We start from the raw sequence: 22788 nt of genomic DNA, 5'->3' as shown, positions 1-22788 counted from the left end.
ATGCAGACGGGACCTGAGTTTCTCTCACANTGTCTTAGTAATTACTATCAATTTAACGAATATTGGTTACAAAAATTGTGCAAATAAACAGCACAGCGGGCCAAGAAATCATAACGGACAATATTAAGAATCTCCCTACTCAAGTTACATAGGCGGCGCAACACCGGCCACCTTGAAGAGAGACGACAGAGGTTATTGACACGAACCGTACGGTTTATGGATTTTAATTTTTAACAAAGTTTTTTAAAACTTTAAAACAACTTTAAATATTTCTTTAACCAGAAAGGCTGCTGTGACTGATAGATGGAACGTTGTGTACTTGGACATTATATGTGTATTTGATTGACAACTGTTGTGATAGTGGTTTCAAAAAAGTGTTTGGTGTCTCTGAAGATGATCCAAATGGATCGAAACATGTAAGGCTAGTGAATCATCAAGTGAGAAAACTGAAATAGTCACATTGGACGGACTTGTCTTTTATAATTGTATAATTTCTTAATTTGAAACACCTGGAAAGCTTCGAAATGTAGTGTTGGAGGAGGATGGAAATCAGTTGGACCGATTATGTGAGAAATGAAGAAGTGTTATTTAGAGTCAGTGAGCAAAGGAATATCCTACACGAAATAAGAAACGGAAGGCTAATTGGATGGTCATATCTTACGCAGTAACTGCCTCCTAAAAGAAGATATTGAAGGAAAGAGAGAGGGGCGGTTAGAAGTGACCAGAAAACGAGGAAGAAGACGTAAGAAGATGCTGGATGACCTTGGGGACAGAAGAGGATTGTATTTCAATCACTCTACTTCTGGGTCACCTGCAGCAACGATAAATAAGCTACATATATACACAAGAAGAGCAAAATCGGCTCTAGGAAATAAATTTAACATGGCTTGAGGCCATGCCCGAGTATTAGGCTATTCATACTACGTACCCCTACTGTTGGAATGAAGTGTCTGGTTCGTGAAGCAGGCAACTCACCGCCATCTAGTAACACGTTTTGTTACTGGAGGAACTGCAGTGTTTGTCTAGCACAGTCAACTCCGCTTACACTGCTTCATTTCGGTGTGACGGGCAACAGTATTGCCCCTTTTACAACTCTTACGGCCCGCTGGAACAGGGTAAATATTAGGCCGTTTGCTTCATTTGACTAGACGTCGTGTTTGAACCACGGCCAAGAAAGAGTATGTCCTGAGAATTTTCATGCTTTTCTCCAGTCCTTCCAGCAAGTATTAAGTGAGCGCCCATCATTAGAATCTCCTGGGTATGTGTAAACAGATTAAGAGTAACCCTTCATGACTGGGCAGGTTGGTGTTGCTGTAATATTCTAATCTACCACGTGACAGATGAAAGGTTAAGGTGAAACTATCCCTGTAACAGGCCGTGCAGGCCCATAGAGTTGTGAGACGTCGAGGCTCCCACATTTTCTCTATACAATCGGCTCACAGATGGCGGTGAAGTTGTCAGTCTTACGCGCCGGCTGTCCTTTACCTCCGCAGGAAGATTCCTGGTACTCATTTCTCTTAGAGGCTGTGTCGACCCTAGGACCATAGTTGGAAAGATTGAGTAAACTGAAAAAAAATCACCTTATAGGGACTCGCACCTGCGACCTACTGGCTTGTAGCATAGTCGTATTTGACAGGTACCTAGTCATAAATCACCCTGTTTTTCAGATATATTGATTGAGGTTTCGTATGGTTTTCTTCAGCTCCTCCATCCAAATTCCTTGATATTACCCTTCAATAGGCCATGAAAACTCTTTCTATGCTCATGTCTATTAACTCTTGATCGCTATCATGCCATGTTACATACAACATATAAACTATAAACATGGAAAACTGAAAAAAACTGACGCAATTTTAAACCGGAAAATGAATGTACGCAGTCTGGTTTAGCTTGGGTGTAGGGTAACATCGTCACCCCAGACAAGAAGGGATGAACAGCTTTTGCCTGCAGGAGGGTCAGCCCCTGGTTTCGACCCACGGATACTGGGTGAAATGCGACATTGTCTCTGAGCTTAAGTAACATATGTTCATTCGAAATACTCCCAGAAGATAGTACTTGTCACTCAAAATATATCTTTATTAGCCTCTGTCCATTCCTCCTGAGGAGTTAAGATATTCCTTCGAGGTGTGAGGACTTCAGGGAACAAGGTGCGTTATTTTGGTACTGATCGTTGACTCCTGGGTCAGCACTTGCTAATGTGCAGCCGACCAACATATTTTTCCCTCAGCCTTGTTGTCAACGACACACTTCCTCAACTCAAAGTCACGAAGGGATAATGTAATTATTTACAAGGTCCATTTAGGCCGTGTGTTGTTCTTTGACTCAAGTATGGCAGTCCAGCTCTTTCAGAACCAAGTTTTATTACGGCTTGCTAACAGGCTATTTTCTTTAAAAATACCTTTCCTGAATACACTTATGATCGTATCCGAATTCAAGGGTTCGGGGTTTTAAATAAGTCCCTGTCGTGTTAGCTCATAACAGACTGACTGTAGCACGGAAAGCGGCGATAACACAGTCGGTATAGGGACGGGTTAAGGAATGGACGACCCGGGTTCAATTTCCAGGAAGGGCAAGTGATTTTTCTTTAATTCACAGCGTCCAGACCGTCCCTGGGGTCCACTTCGACTCCTATCCAATAGGTACCGGTAGCTAGTTCTTGGAAGTAATGCAGCCGGGGCGTTAAGCTCACCACGTCTCCATCTAGTGTTGAGATGAAGAACGATGAAGTTATACCTCCACTCCAACTTAAAATTTCTTGGCGTGCTGCTTAGTTAATTAAGCACGGGAACTTTACTTTTCATCTGGATGTAGTAGTCGAGTGGTTCGAATTCGGAAAATCCCCTTTTTGATTATCGACCCAGATGTGGGCTACTCTGACGGAGGTATCAGACCAATGCTTGTTACGTGACAGAAGACTTTGATTCTAGATCACTGAAGTGTAGGCGAGCAGGACAGAGACTCCAGTATTAGAAGCAATCCGATGTTATGCAATGAAGTCTCCTCGGGCGATAAGTCACGTGAAAATGAATACTAACTCCATTTTCGCACGGTTGACCTCCCGAGAAAACTTCATTGCGTTCAGTCGCCGTGAGAACGTATAATATATAATCCTATGTTTTCCAGTTCAAGTGACACTTTGCTTACTTATCGTATCAGCTAAAGCACTAAGTCAATATGCAGCGATAAGGCCAGTGTTTTACATTTTTTCACTGCGTCTCTGTGTTCCTCGAACGATCCTAGTGGAACTAAGGAAACAGCTCCTGTATGCTGGGCAGCACGAGATTCACATTATTCTGTCTGGGAAGAAGCTGAAAATTGAAGCAGCAGGTGCTTCCGAAACTTCTATAAGCAGCTGGAAGACTGCGTGTTGTCATGTAATGCTGTTGCCGCGATTTCTTTACAAAACAAAACAAAACGCAGTGCGGTTGCATTTAATGTGATGACGCTTTCATGAAGACCTCGCATAATTCAATACAACTTTGAAATACATGCATGATTCTTGCGAATACTTTGGGATTTGCATTATTTAAAACTTTACGCATACTTTGAATCTTTATTTTTTTTAAAGTCTACTATTTTAAATTCTCATAGGTCGCATAAAATGCGACCCCAGTGTACCTGTATTTAAAATGTAAATATTTGTTTAACGCGATAAGGTGGAACAAGAAAACAACTCATGACTTGCAGATATTAATCCCGTACTTCAATAATTTGCAATCAGCACTCCAGAATAGTTCTATTCGCACACACACAAAGAAAAAACAAACGTTCTTTTGTCCATATTTGGACATGCTGTGATTTTAGTTTCCATGTAAGTGGCTGGGTAAAATTGGAAGGATTTCTTAGTCATCCCATTCGGCCGATCTTAGTCTTATTAGGTTATCTTTATGGGAGAAGCGACTAAATAAAGGACAAAGGATCACACCTGCACCAAAGGCAAGCTGGACGGACAAGAGCAGGTTAACTGCAGTTGGATGTAATGTAGCCTATACCGAGATACAAACAGAAATGTCGAGACAGTACATCCACCGCACGAGAGGAATGTACGCTGCTGTTCACACGTCACAGTTGATGTCTTACTTTTGGGTATTGCATACAACAACGATTTAAATTTGAAGTGCCAACTTCCATATGGAAACCTTGTAGGTATAACATACGAACTTGAAAAGCGTCATCAAATAAATTCCGAGAAATACTACAAGTTGAGATAGTTCAGTCAGCAAACTTATTGGCTATGAGCCGGTCGCTTGGAGCTCCATTTTCTGCAAGGATCGGGTCCCTTTTTCCTGTGGATATAGGATTATCTGTACCGGGGGCAGTGGTCTAGTACCTAAATAAAGAATACCTGGGGTCTTACACCCATGCCATTATACATCTTCGTAATTCTTCAACGAAGAAGGAGCTGTCAAGTTCCTCAAGAACTACCAGACTACACGGCATAATAACCCAGAGAGCCGCAGTGTGTATCATGGATACAATTAAAACTTAGTTTCACAAGTTCTGCTTCTTAGTAATAAACCGTACCATTCTTCTCAAGGAGACCTAGGACAGGAACATATCTCTAAATATAATCTTAGTAAAATAAGTATACAATTTGTGGAGTAGATTAAACTGGCACAACACATGTCCAGTGGCGAGCTGTTTCTTTCCTTGAGCACAATGAAGAAATTTTGAGTTTATTAAAGCAAAGAAATTCTTGACCAGCTGACTAAGAAAAATCCCCATTAACTAAGGAGTTAATATAAATATTCTACATTATGAAGACACAAACAACAGAAATTGCTAAGGTACATTAACACTGTTTTCAACCACTTAATATGTTCAAGGGAAAAGTGGAATCTATGAACAATATTCAGCTAAAGGTCTAAAGGAAAGAAATTTAGCCTGAATTCTAGGTGACATATTCTGTCGTATTAATAAATCATATGGTTAACGGATCGCATATTTCACGGGAAATAGAAAGGGCAGTATAAACATATATTTTCATAATACACGTTTTGACTTTCATCTGCTTCAATAGAATGCGCAAATATAATGCTTTCTTTCCTATATACGATTCCTCGAATTTATTCTGAGAATAAATTGTAGTCTACAAACGTTTCTCTTTCGTCTTTCTTCTCTGTGCTTGAATATACGAAAGGTTCCAAAGATTCACTGTGTGTGTATAAAGCGCTGTGTGATCGTACACCGCCAGCCATTCAGCAGGTCTCTTCGTGGATTTGCAGGGCTGGCGGCCGAATCCTGGGTGTTTGACACCAACCTATTCATAAACTGCATACCCACAATGTACCATAAGTGACAGTCCCCCCCAACCTTTCAAGTCCCCAGCTTGCTACTTTTCACATTAGTGTAACTCCTAGGAAGAACTGGAGTGGCAAATGCATGATTTGATACAAGTCCTTGAACTGGAACACGCGACAAGTGAGAAGTATCCCTGCAAACTTGCTGTCCTGCCAAGTAACTTCTCATGAGACCAAGTAATTTGTCTGTTAAAGATTTGTTTCTGTTTAATCTGAATCTTTTTAGACTGATTTCATTAAATAAGAAATTAATTGACATTCTTAGAAGCAAGATATAATTATATCCCGTGGAACAATCACAGTTTTATTCTTTGCTTCTGCAACTGCAACAATCAATGGTCTTTATAAGAAGGAAGGTTCTTGACTTGTTAGAATCAGTACAAGTAATTGTTACAAAAGGATTCAGATTAAGTTATATCCATGCTTGTTCCTATGCTCCAACCTACTAGACCTCTGCACATTGTGATCGAAATATTCACGAAGTTTTCAAATGCTAATTCATCTTTAATCAATTAATTTATTATAGCTCTCCACAGCAGTGAGGATCCCTTACACTGCAAAATTATGTACGCATAAATTTGCAAATAAAAAAAAACAAAAATGCATATTCTACTAAAATATTTTCCACATAAAAAGTGTAATGCTTAACAAGAATAAAAAACCCGACAAAAATAGAAGGATGTAGATATGACAAAGGCCGGTCACGGTAGCCGAGCGGTCTAAGGCATGCATTGTCTTCGCTCGCTCGGAAGCCGGGATCGTGGGTTCGAATCCCACTCAGGGCATGGATGTTTCTGTACGTTTTTCTGTGTTTGTCTACAGGTAGAGGCTTTGCGACGAGCTGATCACTCGCCCAAGGAGTCCTACCGTATGTGTAAGATATAGAAAAACCGAAGTGAACTGAGAAGTTCATGGAGGTAGGCCTAGGCCCACTGGGGCTGTAGTGCCAAGAAAAAAAAAGTATGACAAAGTAGCACAACATGGTTGCAATTTACCCAGAATATTGCTATCGAGGGGACATGGCACATGAGCAAGAAGTCTACTGTAGAACTGAGTAACTGCCAACATTCCGAGAAGGGCCCAATGATATGAAGACATACTGTATAAGAAGTTGATAACCTTTGAAAGTGTGATGAACCTCCTGCAGTTACGGATGATACCAAAATGAAATACACAAATATGATGAATTTAAGAAAATATGCTCAGGGAATTTTTGATACGATTCATGGATACCCTTTTTATCTTCTTGTCTTCTTTCGAAAAATCATAAGGAGCCTACGTTTCTACCCACTATCCCCGGGGAAGGAAAAGGTGTCAGAGTAAGAATTCAGAAATTCTGCGAGAGACTGTATGGCCCTCAAGAAAATGAAGTAATATAGTAATGGATAAGCCTGGAAGTCAGCAGTTCATAATTAGTGCTTTAACTTGACTGGATAAGGGCGCTTGAGAATGGTACGAAATGTAACATGGAAGGGAGGAAAGACGTATATACATGGCCTGAGTTTGTGCATCTCAAGGTACGGTATGCAAGTCGAGTTAGAAGACGCTATTAAAGTGGGTATGAGGAGAGGTGAGCTAGGTTGGTGCGCCTGTGAATAGTTCTATAAGCTACTGGCCAGCTCCTGTGCTGCTGTTGGTGAGTGTGGCTCGACGTCAGGAAATTCTTAATGAGTATAATCACTATAGCTTGCTTCTTGTTCCTAGGAGCTAGAGGTTTGTTTGCTTACTGGAAGCTCGCTGGAACTATACATCACATGATACCGTAAGACGCCATTACACAGTTTGGTAGAGCAGGGTGGAGCAGCAAGAGAAATCTAAGCGTTTTCAGGAGGCTCCTGTTTCAAATCTCAGCTGCGTTACTAAGTACTGTTAGTGTTTTTTTATCTGATTTTTGTAACCTTCCATATGTAGAAAATGGGACTAAATTTTAAGGTAAGCCACGACAGCACATTTAAGAACTCTTTTTTTTTCTATATTCACTTAGTGGGGGGTGGAGTCTAACTGGGTCCACTCGGCACGGCGGTCTATTATAACTGCCCCGGGTGAGTATGATGATGGAGAATTTGGTGGAATGAAGATTGGCAGGAGAAATCGAAGTACTATGAGAAAACCTGTCCCAGCGCCACTTTGTCCACCACAAATCCCAGCGACTAGCCGCTTGAGCTATGGGGCGGCCTTTTAAGAACTCATACCTTTCTGAATTCATATTCACTTTACTTTCTCGTTAGCATATTGAAACAACGTCGTTTAATAGCTAAGAATAAACTAATTCAGCATTCTGATGCATTCAGAAGAAAATACGCCTAAATACCTGAGAGGAGACACGGATTTCCACTCCTATTTTACCTTCCTTGCAAACGCCACAATACAGAAGAAGGTCCTCCCATCCCGTCAGGTGAGACATCTTCCATGGAGCTTTGTAGAACACATTCATCCAAACCCCGTCCTAACTCTCTTAAACCCTGGTCCCGCCCTATAAACAGCAGCTGCTTTTGCTACGGTATCTTTCTAAACAACACCTTTCGCTCTCAACTCTCCCTCCCTTCCTTAGCCACTTCTTTTCCAATTGTCCAATTTGTGATCAGCTTCTAGAATTCCCTACCAAGAAATTTGAGTATTGGTGTACTCTTGAAAGAGGCGAGGGAGGAGGGTAAATCGAAAGACTGGAAGCTGGCCACTGCGAGGGAGATAGGTGCAGCACAGTGGTAATATATAAAGTACAGACGTGTGTGACTTGAGGCAATGAATTCAATCAGAGGCTATTCTTCATGGCTCCTCAAAAAAAAAAAAAGGATGCTACCTTAGCGGTCACTATGGTCGCCTACTGCTGAGACAGCCGCCTCCCAACACACACACATTCATGCCTCACTCCGACTGGCAGAACACCCCCATCCAGCCTATCGACACTCGAAGCTTCTTTCACATCTGAGCGTCGTGTTATGAAAGGACGTCCAGACAATTCCACGAGATGCTGAGTGAAGAAACAAAATAAGACTGCGAAGTCTGAACCAGAGGCTAGCAAAACAATATTTTCTTAAAGGGAAGCAACAAGTTCGTTGTACCTGAGATACAAACAATAACTTCTGACATGAACTTACAACATGATAAGACTTTTGCCTCTCGATGGCTGAGTTGGTGCAGCAACGGGATGCTAGGTGGACAGCAGAGGTTCGAATCCCGACAGAGGCCACAAATATTTCTCTACTGTGTAGCGTTCAGATCGGCTCTGGGGTCCATCCAGCCTCATATCCAATGAATATCAGCACTACTTTACATAGGAGAAAGCGGCCGAAGCATATCATTATATAAATTAGTGTAAGTTGTGCACGGTCTGTCGAGCTGTTATATCACTCTCACGCCGTTTCCATGGAAACGAAATTGGGAAGTGATGTACCAAACACAAGGTTATCTTCAGGGCAGAAATGAGGGAAAGGTATATGTGTACAAGGGGGATGAAGGAAAAACAGAGAGGGGGTGAGGGAACCACTTGAAGTCTGAGGAAGAATAGGAAGGAAGGGGAAAGTGAAGTGGAGATGAAAGCTAAAGCTACCCCTGTAACAGACCGTGGAGACCCATAGGGTTGTGAGACGTCGAGGCTCTCACATTTTGTAGACAACAGATGGCGGTGAGGTTACCAGCCTTATGCGCCGGCCGCCCTTTTCCCCCAGGAAGATTGTTGGTGCTCATTTCTGTTAGAGGCGGAGTCGACTCCAGGGTCATAATGAGGCTGGAGGGGTCAGGTAAATTGAAATATCTAATGACCTCATCGGGAATGGAACCCACGACCTTCCGGCTTGTAGCATAGTGCCTCAACTAACTACGCTACAGCGTGCCCCTAGCCAACGGCGATAGTTTTGACATATGAATAGCTATATAAAAAGATGGAAGGATGCCTAACCCGATGATCGGAACATGTCAGAGGGCCTTAACCCTGCAGCCGATGACGATGGTGAGATATACTTAGTTATATAAAAATGGCGACCGCCTCTGTGGTCTGGTTGTCAGAGTTCCTGGCTACAGATCCAGAAGTCCCGAGTTAGATTCCCGACGCTACCAGATTTTCGGAGAAGTAGTGGGTCTGGAACGGGGCCACTTAGCCTCGAGAGGATAGCTGAGAAGCTATTTAAAGGAAACAGCGGCTCCGGTCTAGAAAACCGAGATTAACGGCCGTGAGGATCCGTTGAGCTGACCACATGACACCCTCTATCCGCTAAAGTGGACACTAACTTCGCTGACAAGTGGCGGTGGCTCGGTCGGTACAGTTCGCTTGCGGACTACAGGCCACGGATTTTTTGTTTCATACAATAATGGCAGAATGAGAGTAGTAAGTAATTCATTTACGTTAAACGTCTACTATATTGCACCAGTATGATCAGTAGTAAGGAAGTAGCCGTAACGTTAAGTACGGGCCAACATTAGGGCCCTTACGAATCTGTGCAAACAGTACACATTATAAACGTTGTAATATTTTATATAACGTTAGTACCTTCTAGCAGAGGGAATGGATGCTACAAGTAAAACTAAAGAAGTAAATACAACATCTCCTGCACCCAAGGAGGCAAAGGCACAGACATTTCGAACTTAGGAGAGCAGGTCTAAACATCACGACAAAAAGAGCAATTGCCTAATTTCCTTGCAACTGAATGCAGGTACGAAGAACTGCTTTCCTGGAGGTAAATTGGCCGGATATGAACGTCCATCTGGGGTCGAGGTTAGGAAAGCGTGAAGACACCTTTCCTCCACAACACTCTTTCATGACAAGCTGCTCTATTAAGCACAGGAACAAATTAATTTTATTATATTGCGTGGGGCACGCGGTAGCGTAGGTGATTGAGGCACTATGCTACAAGCCCCAAGGTCACGGGTTCGAGTCCTGATGAGGTGGATTTTTCAGTTCACGTAACCCTTCCAGCTGCACTATGGCCCTTGGTTCGACTTAGCCTCTAACAAAAATGAGTCCCAGGAATCTTCCTTGGGGTGGGGGGGGGGTAAAGGGCGCCCGGCGAGTAAGGCTGACAACCTTACCGCAATCTGTTTGCCGATGAAAATGTGGGAGCCTCGACGTCTCACAACCTTATGGGATTTCACGGCCTGTTACAAGGATAGTTTTACTCTTTTACCTTTTATATGATTTTGTTGTGAGAAAATGGTGTACGTACATAAAAGTGGACTATCTTTTGTTATCATTTGACTAAGGAAACTAGTGGTCACCTTCTTTAAGCAATACATTAGTAAAATTTATATATATTGTGAAGGCAGACAGAAAGTAATTTCATAGCTTGTAGAATCTATACTTATTTTTAATGTTCAAAGAAACTGCGCTAAGTTTTCTGCCGATGTTAGCTGCTGACTAAACTAAAGAAATATTAGGTCCATAGATCCAAAATATATCAATGGACCGATCCAAATATGCGGTTTCGAAATTACTCGTATCTTCCCACCGACTGTGCAAGCTTTACTGTGGTATTACAAAAGTCACAGTCTATTATACTTCTGTGTCCTTCACGAAAGGCTAAAGATAAGGATATAGATGACCATCTTGTCAGTTGTTTTGTTGGGTGTGTATTGTGGTCTCTTAGGCTGAGGGGAAAGGAACTTAGATGCGTTTGAAAGCAAAGCGGTCAGAGAGGTTCGGATCTTGAAAGGATGAAATATACGTATAAGCAAATCTAAGCATTACGTAACGAGGCTTGTGGTTCACACAGCACACTTGATGTTGTTGGGACAATGTTAGTTAGGGGATTTCAATGGATGTCATTTAGCTGGGTTGGAAGGGGCACATAAGGTGTTCAGAAATTTGGCTGAAGGAATGTAATGGGGGAAGGCCTTACAAAAACCGACGATGAGATGGAAGGATTATATTAAGTTAGATCTTAGGGCTTAGTTCCTGAGGATGGCAGTTGGTTGGAAATATAGTGTTAACAACAAAGTCTAGTCTATATATTTGAAGGTATGGTAATTATTTAGAAGTAAATATTTAATATTTTGAATTATGAATTTTGCGTGCTAGTCAAATGTTCGTTTTTCTATTTATCTTCGTTTTCGTCTTATGTTTAGTTTCTGATACATTAAATTGTAACTAACGAAACAACAAATATTCTATATTTTTCTCTCAAATGCTAAGATTTTCTTCACTCAATTATTATTCTGTTTTGATATATTACCACCACATTATAAACTTTTATTAAAATGCCAAAACTCTGGATGGTTTCACTGTGTTTACGAAAGCTATACTTCCTGGTAAGGCTACATTTGTCATTGTTTTGGAATAGTTGTAATATCAGCGCTTCTGAACATCGTGTTGGGGTGAATATTGTACATTATTTTCATTCTTAAAATGAGTTCTACGATATGTTTTTCTTACACTGTGTAATTATAATATAAAACTATATATTACCGCAGGTGCTACTTATTTCTTCCAAAATTTTCTATAACTACGCGAGGCATGGTGTAAAATTTAGGAATTATCTATTCAAATATGTCTTACTTGTCTTGAATTCATGGAACCGTCAGGAATACATAAATGTATTTTACACCTACGAACACGTACCATTGATGTTAACATAATTTCAATACTGGCCCATCCACTTGATTCTCGGGTTATTTACAAACTGGCAATAAATACAGGCATAATGACAAACATTGAATTCTAAATGGGAAGTTTATCGCCTTCTAAATTCTATCCGTCACGCTAATACTTAAGCTGTCTTTGTAAGATTATTCCAGCTTCACACACACTTAATGTCTTTCTGTCCTCAGCGTGGCAGAACAAGTTTCATGCCCATAAGAAACAAAAAGTTTAAATGTATTTTGAACTTCGACTGTTAGGAAAATTGGTGGTGGTTTTTACTGTTATGCTTGCATTTCTTCCTACTAATGTGCTCTTAATTGTGGCACGCTGTAGCGTTACTGGTTCAGGCAGTATGCTAAAAGCCGGAAGATCGCGGGTTTGAATCCCGATTAGATCATTATATTTTTCAATTGTCTTAATCTTTCCAGCCGCAATATATTCCTAGATTCTACTCAGAGTCTAACAAAAATGAGTACCAGTAATCTTCCTGGGGTTTAGGGAGACTGCCGGGTAAGGCTGACAACCTGACCGCCATCTCTGAGTTGATTGTCTCTCTAGAGAAAATGTGGGAGCTTCGTCTCGGCCTGTTACAGGGATAGCTTTACTTAGTACTCTTATGATCTTAATTTCATGGTGTTCATCATCAACACGTATATATGGCAATGTTAAAAAGTGCTTGAACCTCGACAAGTAAAGGACTAACCAGCGACATTCATTAGAATATTTCATATTGTATTATTATTATGAGCTACGAACGCAGCTTGTCGTACAATAGTATCTTCAGAGGCTTGTTTCTAAGAGAACTATATTGTTTTATTTACTGTACTGATGCTTTCACCTGATGTCAAAAGAAATGAACATCTGATAACTTATCCGGCTTTAAATCCTTACTGATTCCGTGACAATGCATAGAATGAAATATGCTGAAAGAAAACTAAAAACAAACAGTGAAAAGCTTCCATTTATTTAACTCATTTTGAATTTACAGTGCATCACGTGTTTTCGTACACAATTCACATGCCTGTTTTGAGCTGATTTTATTCAGCCGGACTAGTTCTCTGAGTACTTCAGTTTCGCTTATCTTAGGTAGACCGCACACCGGCATGCGTCAAGACATGTAACAGTCGAGACACGAAGTCTGGGACATGACGCAAAGAAAGGAGCACAGTTGAAACGAAGAGATTAAGAAAACCGCCACACACCGGTCTGAGTCTTGACGTCAGCATCACGACTCAGACCGGTGAGCGGCGGTTTCTGCCTTAGGTAGGATTTAATCTAATTAAATTCTATATTCCTTGAACTACAAATACTTCATCTACGCTGATGTACGGGACCACAAGATGACATGTTACGTCCAAATTACAGTTGTGTGTATGGATTACTTCGGCAAGTCACGCCTTTTTTTATTGAAGTCAAAATTTGTTTGCTATTCTTAATATATTAGAAGGAACTATAATGTTCTATGTGACACTTATGTATTGTTGTATGTACACCCGTTGCTAGGCACAGGCAGAGGAACAATCAATTTGCCCAGGCAAATTTCGGGATAGCATCTTAATTAAGCAACGGTCGTTTCCTTCCAAATCATTCCCAATTCATCGTCGGCCTGTCATTCCTTTATTCGGAGTTCCACAGTTAACAATTCTGAACGCTCCGTAAATAACCCAAACAAAGCAAGAAAGAGAACTGCAGTAAAGCAGTCAGTTAATTTCGACTGTCTATCATAAATATATGTAACGTGTATTCCTCTGATCTGCAGTGCTAAACGCTCAAGTGAGCGGCAAATGTTGCCCTTATGATGGATGCATTCGAGTGTGTACGCACCTTGGACCGAGTTCTGGAAACTGGCGCCGACCTTTGGCCTTCACTTTTACGAGGACAGGATACCTCAGGATGTCACCCTCAGTCTTTGGCAACCCTGTGCTCTGTCTTTACTGTCATGAACCCCATTTTCCTCCGACCTATGTGTAATCAAGCTCTGTAGAAAAGATTTAAGGGGCTACCTACACTGCATCTCCGAAACCAGGATGTTTGGGCTCGATGGGCATGTTTTTAAAAATGTCTTAAGAATGCCACTCCTGTTTTCATCTTGTGTAATTTGTATTCAGCTCGACAACTCTGAGCCGACACTTCACTGTGTCGCTCGTGACTCCCGAGTTCACCATTTCATACAGCCAAGCCCGCTCTGATGAACATGTGCACAAAGACGTTGCTGCCTCAGAATGTGAATCACAGAACACCTCCGCTAGAAGTGTAATTAACACCAAAATATAAAACATTTTAGATATTAAACTGAAGCGCTGGAGGATGGTCGAAAATGGTTCAGTCTTAGGTTGGGGTTAACTCTGTCCCTTCTCTACCACATTTTAACCACTTAAGAGTCTTATCCAATGGGTACCATATTCTCTACTTTGAGACAAAGAGGCCGAACTGTTCGACTGGCTTCTCACCTCACTCCATTGCCGAGTTACACAAGTATGGAGGCTTATCTCTACTTACATTACACGCATTCGTGGAGCTATATCCAGGTGCAGTAAATTGCAAGAGAAAAATAACTCAATGTCTACAGATGTTGTCGGTGTTGTATGAGAGGCATGAGAATTCATTGAGAAGGTTTAACGAGAAGTAAGGTCACATACAGAACTCTTCACGAAGTACTTTCCGTATGCTCCCACACCGTTGATCATGAAGAGTTCTGTCTTCGGGATACAATTCCGTGAGTTTCGTTGAAAGTCAGGTTCACTTCTAACGAATTATAAGACTTTATATCTCGGAAGACAGAACCCTTCAACCATGTGCGAAATTAAAGAAATACATAAGGAATACGTAATCCTTCTACCTGTTAAGTGTTAAGATCCTCACGGTAGTGAGGACCAAGGCTACAGTGGGATGTCTCGCCGTGTAGTCTGGAGGGCAGTTACCAAGATTCTGCAAGAACCTACAGTAACCATCTTGAGCGTGACCCTGAACATGCAGGCAGCAGGTTCCTCCGAAAAGCTAGTACCCCTCTATTCGGTACGCCATCCAAGAAGACAGTAATCTTGAGGCTACGTGTCTATTGTTTGTAACATTACGTTACATTCATTTATATGTTAGTTCGCACCAAATAGTGAAGCTATCTATTTTGAACTATTAATTTAAAGGATGACTGAGGAGGAATCAGTCGTGGCCAATTCAAGAGTATTAGACAAGTATTACTGCATATTGAATGGTTTTCTAACAGACCGTATTGTTACTACACAGCACCGAACGTTGTGTTTGTTAATGCACGCAAGCAAAATTCTCTCTTTTTGTTTCCAGTAAAGTGCTCTCATATTTTCCGTTTATACATTTTATCTTATTTCACACTCTTCTGATATTGAGGAGTCAGGGTAGCTCAGTCAGTACAGAGATGGGATATGGGCCGGACAGGCCGTGTTCGATTCTTGGCAGTGAAAGATTTATCTCTTCTCCGCGGTGGCGAGACTGGCTCTGGGGCCCACCTGACCTCCTATGCAATAAGCACCAGGATTCGTCATCCGGGGATAAAGCGGCAGGGGCATGAAGCTGACCTCTCATATTCTTCTAGTGTCAAGCTCAGAAAATCGTGCAGCTGTACCTCGAATTCAATATACGCCTTCATGGCATAGTGCTTAGCAAATTAAGCACAGGGACAATTTTACCTTTATTTTACCTCCCTAAGAATATGGATTTCTTTCGCGTCACACCCCGTTCCTTGGTTGAAACACGTAAGCCTCTTAAAATTATTCCTTCACAAACTGCATACAGCTTTGTTTTCAGCAGAAGCGACAGGGGGAAATACATTTTTTTAGGAGAAATGGAAGTTTTTAAAATTTAGAAATTCGATACAATCGCTGAACTATCGAAGCGAAATCTATCAAAAGCTTATTATTTTCCAATCATACCCTATCAGCATTACAAATTTAATACGTTACCGACACGAAAATAAGAGCCCTTTCGAAAAGTAAAATTCCACTGAACTTAACAAATTATTGCTATAACAGAAAGATAACTTATCCAAAGTCATTTTCCGAACGGCAGATATTAATAAATATATACTGATAGCTGACTGGCCGTGATTTAGTGCTCCACTATACTGCTTGGATATTTTGTTGATTTACTTAAGGAAAGAAGCTTTGTGCTGTGTATAATTTCATTAAGACGTCCAATTTTCTGGTTCAATTCTCCAAAATGATAAACCGTATTATTTAACAAGCGTATTCTATTTTTGTTAATATTTTTCCTGTGATTTCGAGATAACTGGAGAAGATTGATTCCAGCACGTCAATAGGAGTAGTCACAAGCGAAATTTCTAGGTATCTTCCGCATGTTAGCCGAATTTAACAGATACAGCTGTTCTCAAACACGTACAATTTTTATAAAGGCCTACCAATACTGATCACGTTTTCCCTTCCATTAAGCACAACATAAATATGGCAAGCATCTGAAAAATATATATATAATTTGTGCGTAAATATGTAAAATTCTCAAATTCACCGACCTCGTAGGCCTCAGCATTGTACTAAAACCGACAGAAGGCCAGAAAACTTAGAGCAATTTCTTCATTACTTTATAGCCCTCAGTTCTGTTCTATGGTTGTGAAACTTGGAAAACAATTATTGGGGGTAAATCCGAGTGGCTGCGTTAGAGATTAAATTATTTTAATGGGAAATAAATACACATGAAACCACTACAAGAGGAAGCAGGATATTTCGCGATGAGTTTAAAACTAAATTTCTTAGAGTTATTCCTGTGCTTAAATAATTAAGCACTACGCCATGAAGGTGTATTGGGTAATGGATGTATAGAACCACATTTTCATGACCTCGGTGCTAGCTGGAGATGGGTGGTCATCTTCATGCCTCTGCCGCTTTACACCCTGTGAACGACCCACCCAGTAGTCTTTGGGTTGGCCCCAGAACTGTTATGGACGACTTTTTCAGGAGAGAAAATTCTTGGCCTTACCGGGACTCGAACTCTGACCTCTCAGTCGTTCAGCCCATAGCCATTCGCTATACCGACTGAGCTATCGCGGCTCCAATTATGTGCACTGTAATATACGATATCAAATATGGACTGCCGGTAGAGTTAAATCAGGGAAATGGGTCCTCCACTAGTGATTATAAAACGCACACCAACATGAACAAGATATCGATGACTGCTCTTAACGAGATCGTTACAAAATTAAGTAAGGAAAGAATTAACAAACGGCTCAGCACCTTGACAACTTATTCGGTCTCCACGAAGACTGTTATCGATATAGTCGCGCACTTTCCGGTTTAAAATTGTGGAGTTATGGCCGATTTCATTTTCTCCTCGCGTAATTCTTCGTCTCTGAATTTTATTACAAACTTTTTATTCTCGGATTAATATCTATTGGAGATGTGTGTCTAGAATCCTTCCATTCCTTCCCTTGACACGGGAGCCGAGGACAGTTTTCCAGCGAACAGACCGAGAAGTTGGCCGTTATCTGCAAGACAGAAGCACCGCAATAAACCGGATAAACAGTTCTTGCATTTTTATTGAGGCAATGAAACCGTTATTGTTTCTCGTGAATCTGTGAGAGCCCCCCCACTTTCAACACCCTTATGTATGCACTGGGAGACCCTGTCACTGCTCTTTTCATTTCAGAATCTAAGAAAAGCAAAGAAGAGGTCCAGTACGGTAAACTGATTTATCCACCTGAGATCGAGACGTGAGGCATGTCAACATGCCAAGATTACTTCAGGTATTTACGGTATTCAATTACGTAAGGGCAACCATAACTCAATGGCGAAAATGTGCTCTGGAGAACTGTGATAGGCTGTAACTTCTGTGGGGGGGAGGTGCTCTGCAGCATGGCGCTGTGCCATCTGATTCACGCTTTGAAAGTCGGAGGATGGAATTCGGTAATTAAGATTAGAAAAAGGTTTCTGTCTGTTCTCTCCTTTTCTGTAGCTAATTAGCCTCGTCTCAGTAAATATGCTTACTGTTACTAAGACTCTTAAAGAAAAAGAATCGCCATGACGTCACCAAAGCGACACGCAGCTCTGAGAGTACCCACGAGCATGTGGTTATTACACAGGATCCATAAATGCCAATGCCCAATAGTAAAATTCGGGTCGTGCAGTTGGTATGACGCAATACGTCCTTGGTAAAGTATACTTGCTTAGTTTTCACCTAGTTATAATTGTTCCCACAGCGGCGGCCCGGGTTCTAGCCCATATCAGATAATATGGGATTTGTGTTTCCCTTTCCAATTCGCCTTCCACCGATTGCTCCACAATAATCATCATCGTCATCATCGTTATTACACAGGATCCATAAATGCCAATGCCCAATAGTAAAATTCAGGTCATGCAGTTGGTATGACGCAATACGTCCTTGGTAATAATATGATTTTTATTCACATTTATTTTACATAATCTGCACTGTCTGCAACAAATGTATGTGTGCATTACGTGTGTATATGTACTTGCTCAGTTTTCACTTAGTTATAGTTGTTCCCACCGCGGCGGCCCGGTTTCGAGCCCGGGTCAGATCATATGGGATTTGTGTTTCCCTTTCCAATTCGCCTTCCACCTACTGCTCAACAATAATCATCACCACAACCATCATCATCATCATCATCACCATCGTCGTCTGTCATCTGGGGCTGGTACAATAGGTCAAACAAATGGCCGCAGTACCGAGTGGACTCAGCCTCACCCCAGTAGAAACAATACTTTAATTACCGTGCTTTTATTCTTGGTCTTACTGAAGTCTGTCTGGTAAGTCAAAAGGGATATCTTTTCAGTCCGCGTGTAGTTTCACTGCTGTGTAGCAGGTTCACTGCTAGTGCATTTGTGTGGTTTTCTAATTTTCTAAAGTATTTGGTATTCCACTTTTTTTATTTCACTGAGCGCTGTGTTCATTTGTAGGTCATCATGGATCCTGTGGTTGATCCCGTGCGTTCAGAACAGATCGGAGAGTATTGGATTGAAAGGGTTGAATAATTTCTATGTTGGAATTGGAGGTTTTCCCCCATAACTGAATTCCATAGGTCCGTATGGGTTTGAGTACTGCTTTGTATAGGAGGATTTTGCTTCCTGTTGATAGTGTTGATCTTCCGAGTAGCCAGTGCATTTGTTTCGCTTTTAGGTTGAGCTGTCTTCTTCCGGTTTTGATGTGCTTTGCCCATGTCAGTCGCCTATCAAGATGCATGCCCAGGCATTTCATGTCATTCTTCTGAGGAAAAGTAACATTCACCATTTGCACTGTTGGACAGATTTGGTTATATAGGGTGAATGTTATGTGGGTGGATTTGCTTTGGTTTATTTTAATTCTCCATTTCTTTCCCAATCGTCGATCTTATTGATGGCGGCTTGGAGTTTCATTGAGCTATACCTGGATCTTCATGTGTAGCTAAGATAGCTGCATCATCGACGAAAATAGCAGCAACTTCTATATTGCCACGGTTGTTGACTTTTAGAAATATGAATGTTGACCACATTACTGATGAAGGTGAAGAATGCATGCAATCTCTGCACTGACAGGTGCACATAGAGTTCAAAACTTAGAGTGAATATTCAGACACAAGCTTTCCGTTGTTTTTCTCAGTTATTCTGTCTTCCTCTCCTCCTTTCCATGACTACCTTTCATAATATTCCGAGCTCCCAGCTTCGTGCCTTTAAATCTGAGCGTTGTGTCCTTCCTTCTTTGTACTGAACGTTTCAGTTAGGAACTTTGATCGACACATCGAATAGGCCCAAGTCAACTGGACCTTTCTTTTTCAAATGGCTCTTCCAGCCCATTCAAGGCCCAAGCTTCTTATTCAATTCTGTAATCATTTTTCCGAGACAGTAGGACATCTCGGGCGATTGCTCAGCCCATCGCAACGCCGCAACCTAAACACAGGACAACACAAACACAGACTAAACGCATGCATACACTAAAAATCCATGCCTTGAGTGGGATTCAGACCCAAGATCCCAGCGCCGAGCGAGCGAAGACAGTTCATGAATTAGACCTCGAGGCTACTTTGACCAGCAGGTTACTTTAATGACTTTAGCTTAATTTAATCCGAAAAAATAAAAGCAAGCTTATGAGATCACCTTGTTCTCTGTGTGTTTGTGCCTGTAAGTGATTCCCCCTTAAAACTTTTGAATATCTTAACCGATCTTCATTAAACTTGGTACGTATATCATGCCATTTGAAGGTATCTCGAAGTACTACTTCATAAATTTCCCATCAGTAATACCAACATTACAGACTCTCAATTTATTGAAGTGTGTACCTTAATATTTCTTGAATGCCTGAAATAATTCTAATAAAACTTGGCATATACATCATGGCACCTAAGGCCAGCGAATATTTCTTCCAGGAACCACTTCTCTAGACTGTGGCTGCGCGTTATACCGGGTCTGCGTGCCGATGTTTCGGAGGCACAGGCAGCGTAGAGGGTGGCAGCAAGACTAGTTTTCTCAGTTAATATTTCCCACAGCAATATTGATTAGTACTATTAATATGAAAATCAGATGTTTCGGAGACTTTTCACCTGCTGTCTTCAAGGAATAACTGGTATCAGGTCAAATGTTCATCAGTATTTTCCATGGCACAATGTAATATTACGATAAAAAGATTGAATGCGTTTCGGAGTCAGTATAGTTTCTATCTTCAGNTGAAAATCAGATGTTTCGGAGACTTTTCACCTGCTGTCTTCAAGGAGGAATAACTGGTATCAGGTCAAATGTTCATCAGAATTTTCCATGGCACAATGTAACATTACGATAAAAAGACTGAATGCGTTTCGGAGTTAGTATATTTTCTATCTTCATACCGTAGTAACCGGCATAATATGACATGCTTGTAAGTCGGAGAATAGATGTATGTAACGTTGGTGCCGCTGATCGAATTCCAGTAATTTCATTCACGGACTGTCTTGAGTTGCTCCATGTCTGATTAGTAATTATATTTTACACAACAGAGAGGCAGAGCTGTGACATGTACAGTCTTTAATATTGTAACGTGTCTGCTGTGTGACATGATACGAGTAAATTGCGTGGGTCTTCGAATCGGTACGAACTCTTTTATTGGACTCTTATTTGTACACACACTCGTACATTTATTCACAATTTCAGTATCACAATTACTGCTTCTGCTGTACTCAAAGCCAAACTGAAGACTGACTACTATTGACTGATCTCTTCTAAGGTCAAACACAAACTGGCTCTTCTCTTCAAAAGCAAAGTCAAAGTCAAAATCAAAGTCACATTGCTACTGACGGTCAGTCAGTCTTGTTTTTCTGGGCACCCTCTCTAACGAGAGGACAGGTCTGTATATTTTATACATGCTGCTGGCCCTTGCCAGAGCAGTCTTGGTCAGTCAGTCTTGTTTTTCTGGGCACCCTCTCTAACGAGAGGACAGGTCTGTATATTTTATACATGCTGCTGGCCCTTGCCAGAGCAGTCTTGGTCAGTCAGTCTTGTTTTTCTGGGCACCCTCTCTAACGAGAGGACAGGTCTGTATATTTTATACATGCTGCTGGCCCTTGCCAGAGCAGTCTTTCTTGGGTCCGAGTACCTTGAGACTCTCGACCACATTTTACTGTCTCAGATTTGAGACTTCCCCTTTCGTCGCCTCCTACGACTCGCAGGTTCACTCGTCTCTTGTTGAAGTTGGAGTCTGTATATTTTATACATGCTGCTGGCCCTTGCCAGAGCAGTCTTTCTTGGGTCCGAGTCCCTTGAGACTCTCGACCACATTTTACTGTCTCAGATTTGAGACTTCCCCTTTCGTCGCCTCCTACGACTGGCAGGTTCACTCGTCTCTTGTTGAAGTTGGAGTTTTATAACCTCGTCTCGGACGTTGTTACGCAACGAACCCTCTGTTGTCCTTTCATCTCCAGGAAACGCGTTTGTTGTTTGGGCTATTCCTATGCAACGGCCCACTGTTGTTGCGTTTCCATGGAATTGTCCCTTCCGGATTCCTGGTATGCGACAATATTACATTCGAGAAAATGTAAAGTTGTATCGTTCAAGTGATCAGCAATTTCCAATAGAAATAGCGTTATTAACGAAATATTTACTAGACTGTTTTTAAGATCGATTCTTTGGTATCCGTGGCAAAACACTCGAGGGATGAAGGTTACTACTTAATCGATGTAGAGTCGAGATCTTCAATGTCTGGGGATAGCTATACTTTTTTTTTACTTATTAATAAATTTTGTAAACGCGACTTGCTTAGGCGTGACAAAACTTTAACTTTAGGCCAATCTTTTTCTATTAAACGATACATCAACAGCCACAAAGCTTTCACAGCGTCGTATGTTTGGAGGATTACGAATGACAAAAGGTGTAATTATATGAGGAAAAGTGGTTCGGCATATTTTATTTTTACACGCGTATTTTCCCACAGGAGCTGAGGAAAGACACGAGAAAAACGCAGTTCAGGTCAGTTCAGCCTTCGGGTACTGACGAATCTAGGAATTCCACAATATGAATCAGGATTAGTAGATTCTAAAGGGTTCTGACGATGGTGGATGACACACAGAATAACTGGGTTTTTTGGACGTTTTTCCATCATCCGGAATTCTAGGTAATAGAAGACACGACGTTTCGGAAACTGAAGACGGAAACGGATCCAGTTTCCGAAACGTCGTGTATTACCTAGAATTCTGGATGATGGAAAAAATTAAAAAACCCAGTAATTCTATGGATCAAGATTGTTAGTCACGACGTTGGTATTATCCATGCTTACAGATACCGCCATCAAATGACTGGATCCAAGTTTGGATAGCCCTGTTCAATTGGCAGAACAGGATGCAAACCCGGAGGAAAGAAAGTGGGCTTTTTACTAGGCTACTCGACCTTTCGGATGGGTCAAGTTACCTCCATAATTAAGAGGCATGATCAGGTTTCCTATTCAGCAAAATCTGGCCTGCCTGTTTCCATTCCTTTT

This window comes from Cryptotermes secundus, unplaced genomic scaffold, assembly GCF_002891405.2.
Source record: "Cryptotermes secundus unplaced genomic scaffold, Csec_1.0 scaffold298, whole genome shotgun sequence".
Lineage (NCBI taxonomy): Eukaryota > Metazoa > Arthropoda > Insecta > Blattodea > Kalotermitidae > Cryptotermes > Cryptotermes secundus.
The sequence above is the reverse complement of the archived record's forward strand: the minus strand, read 5'-3'. Positions refer to the sequence as shown.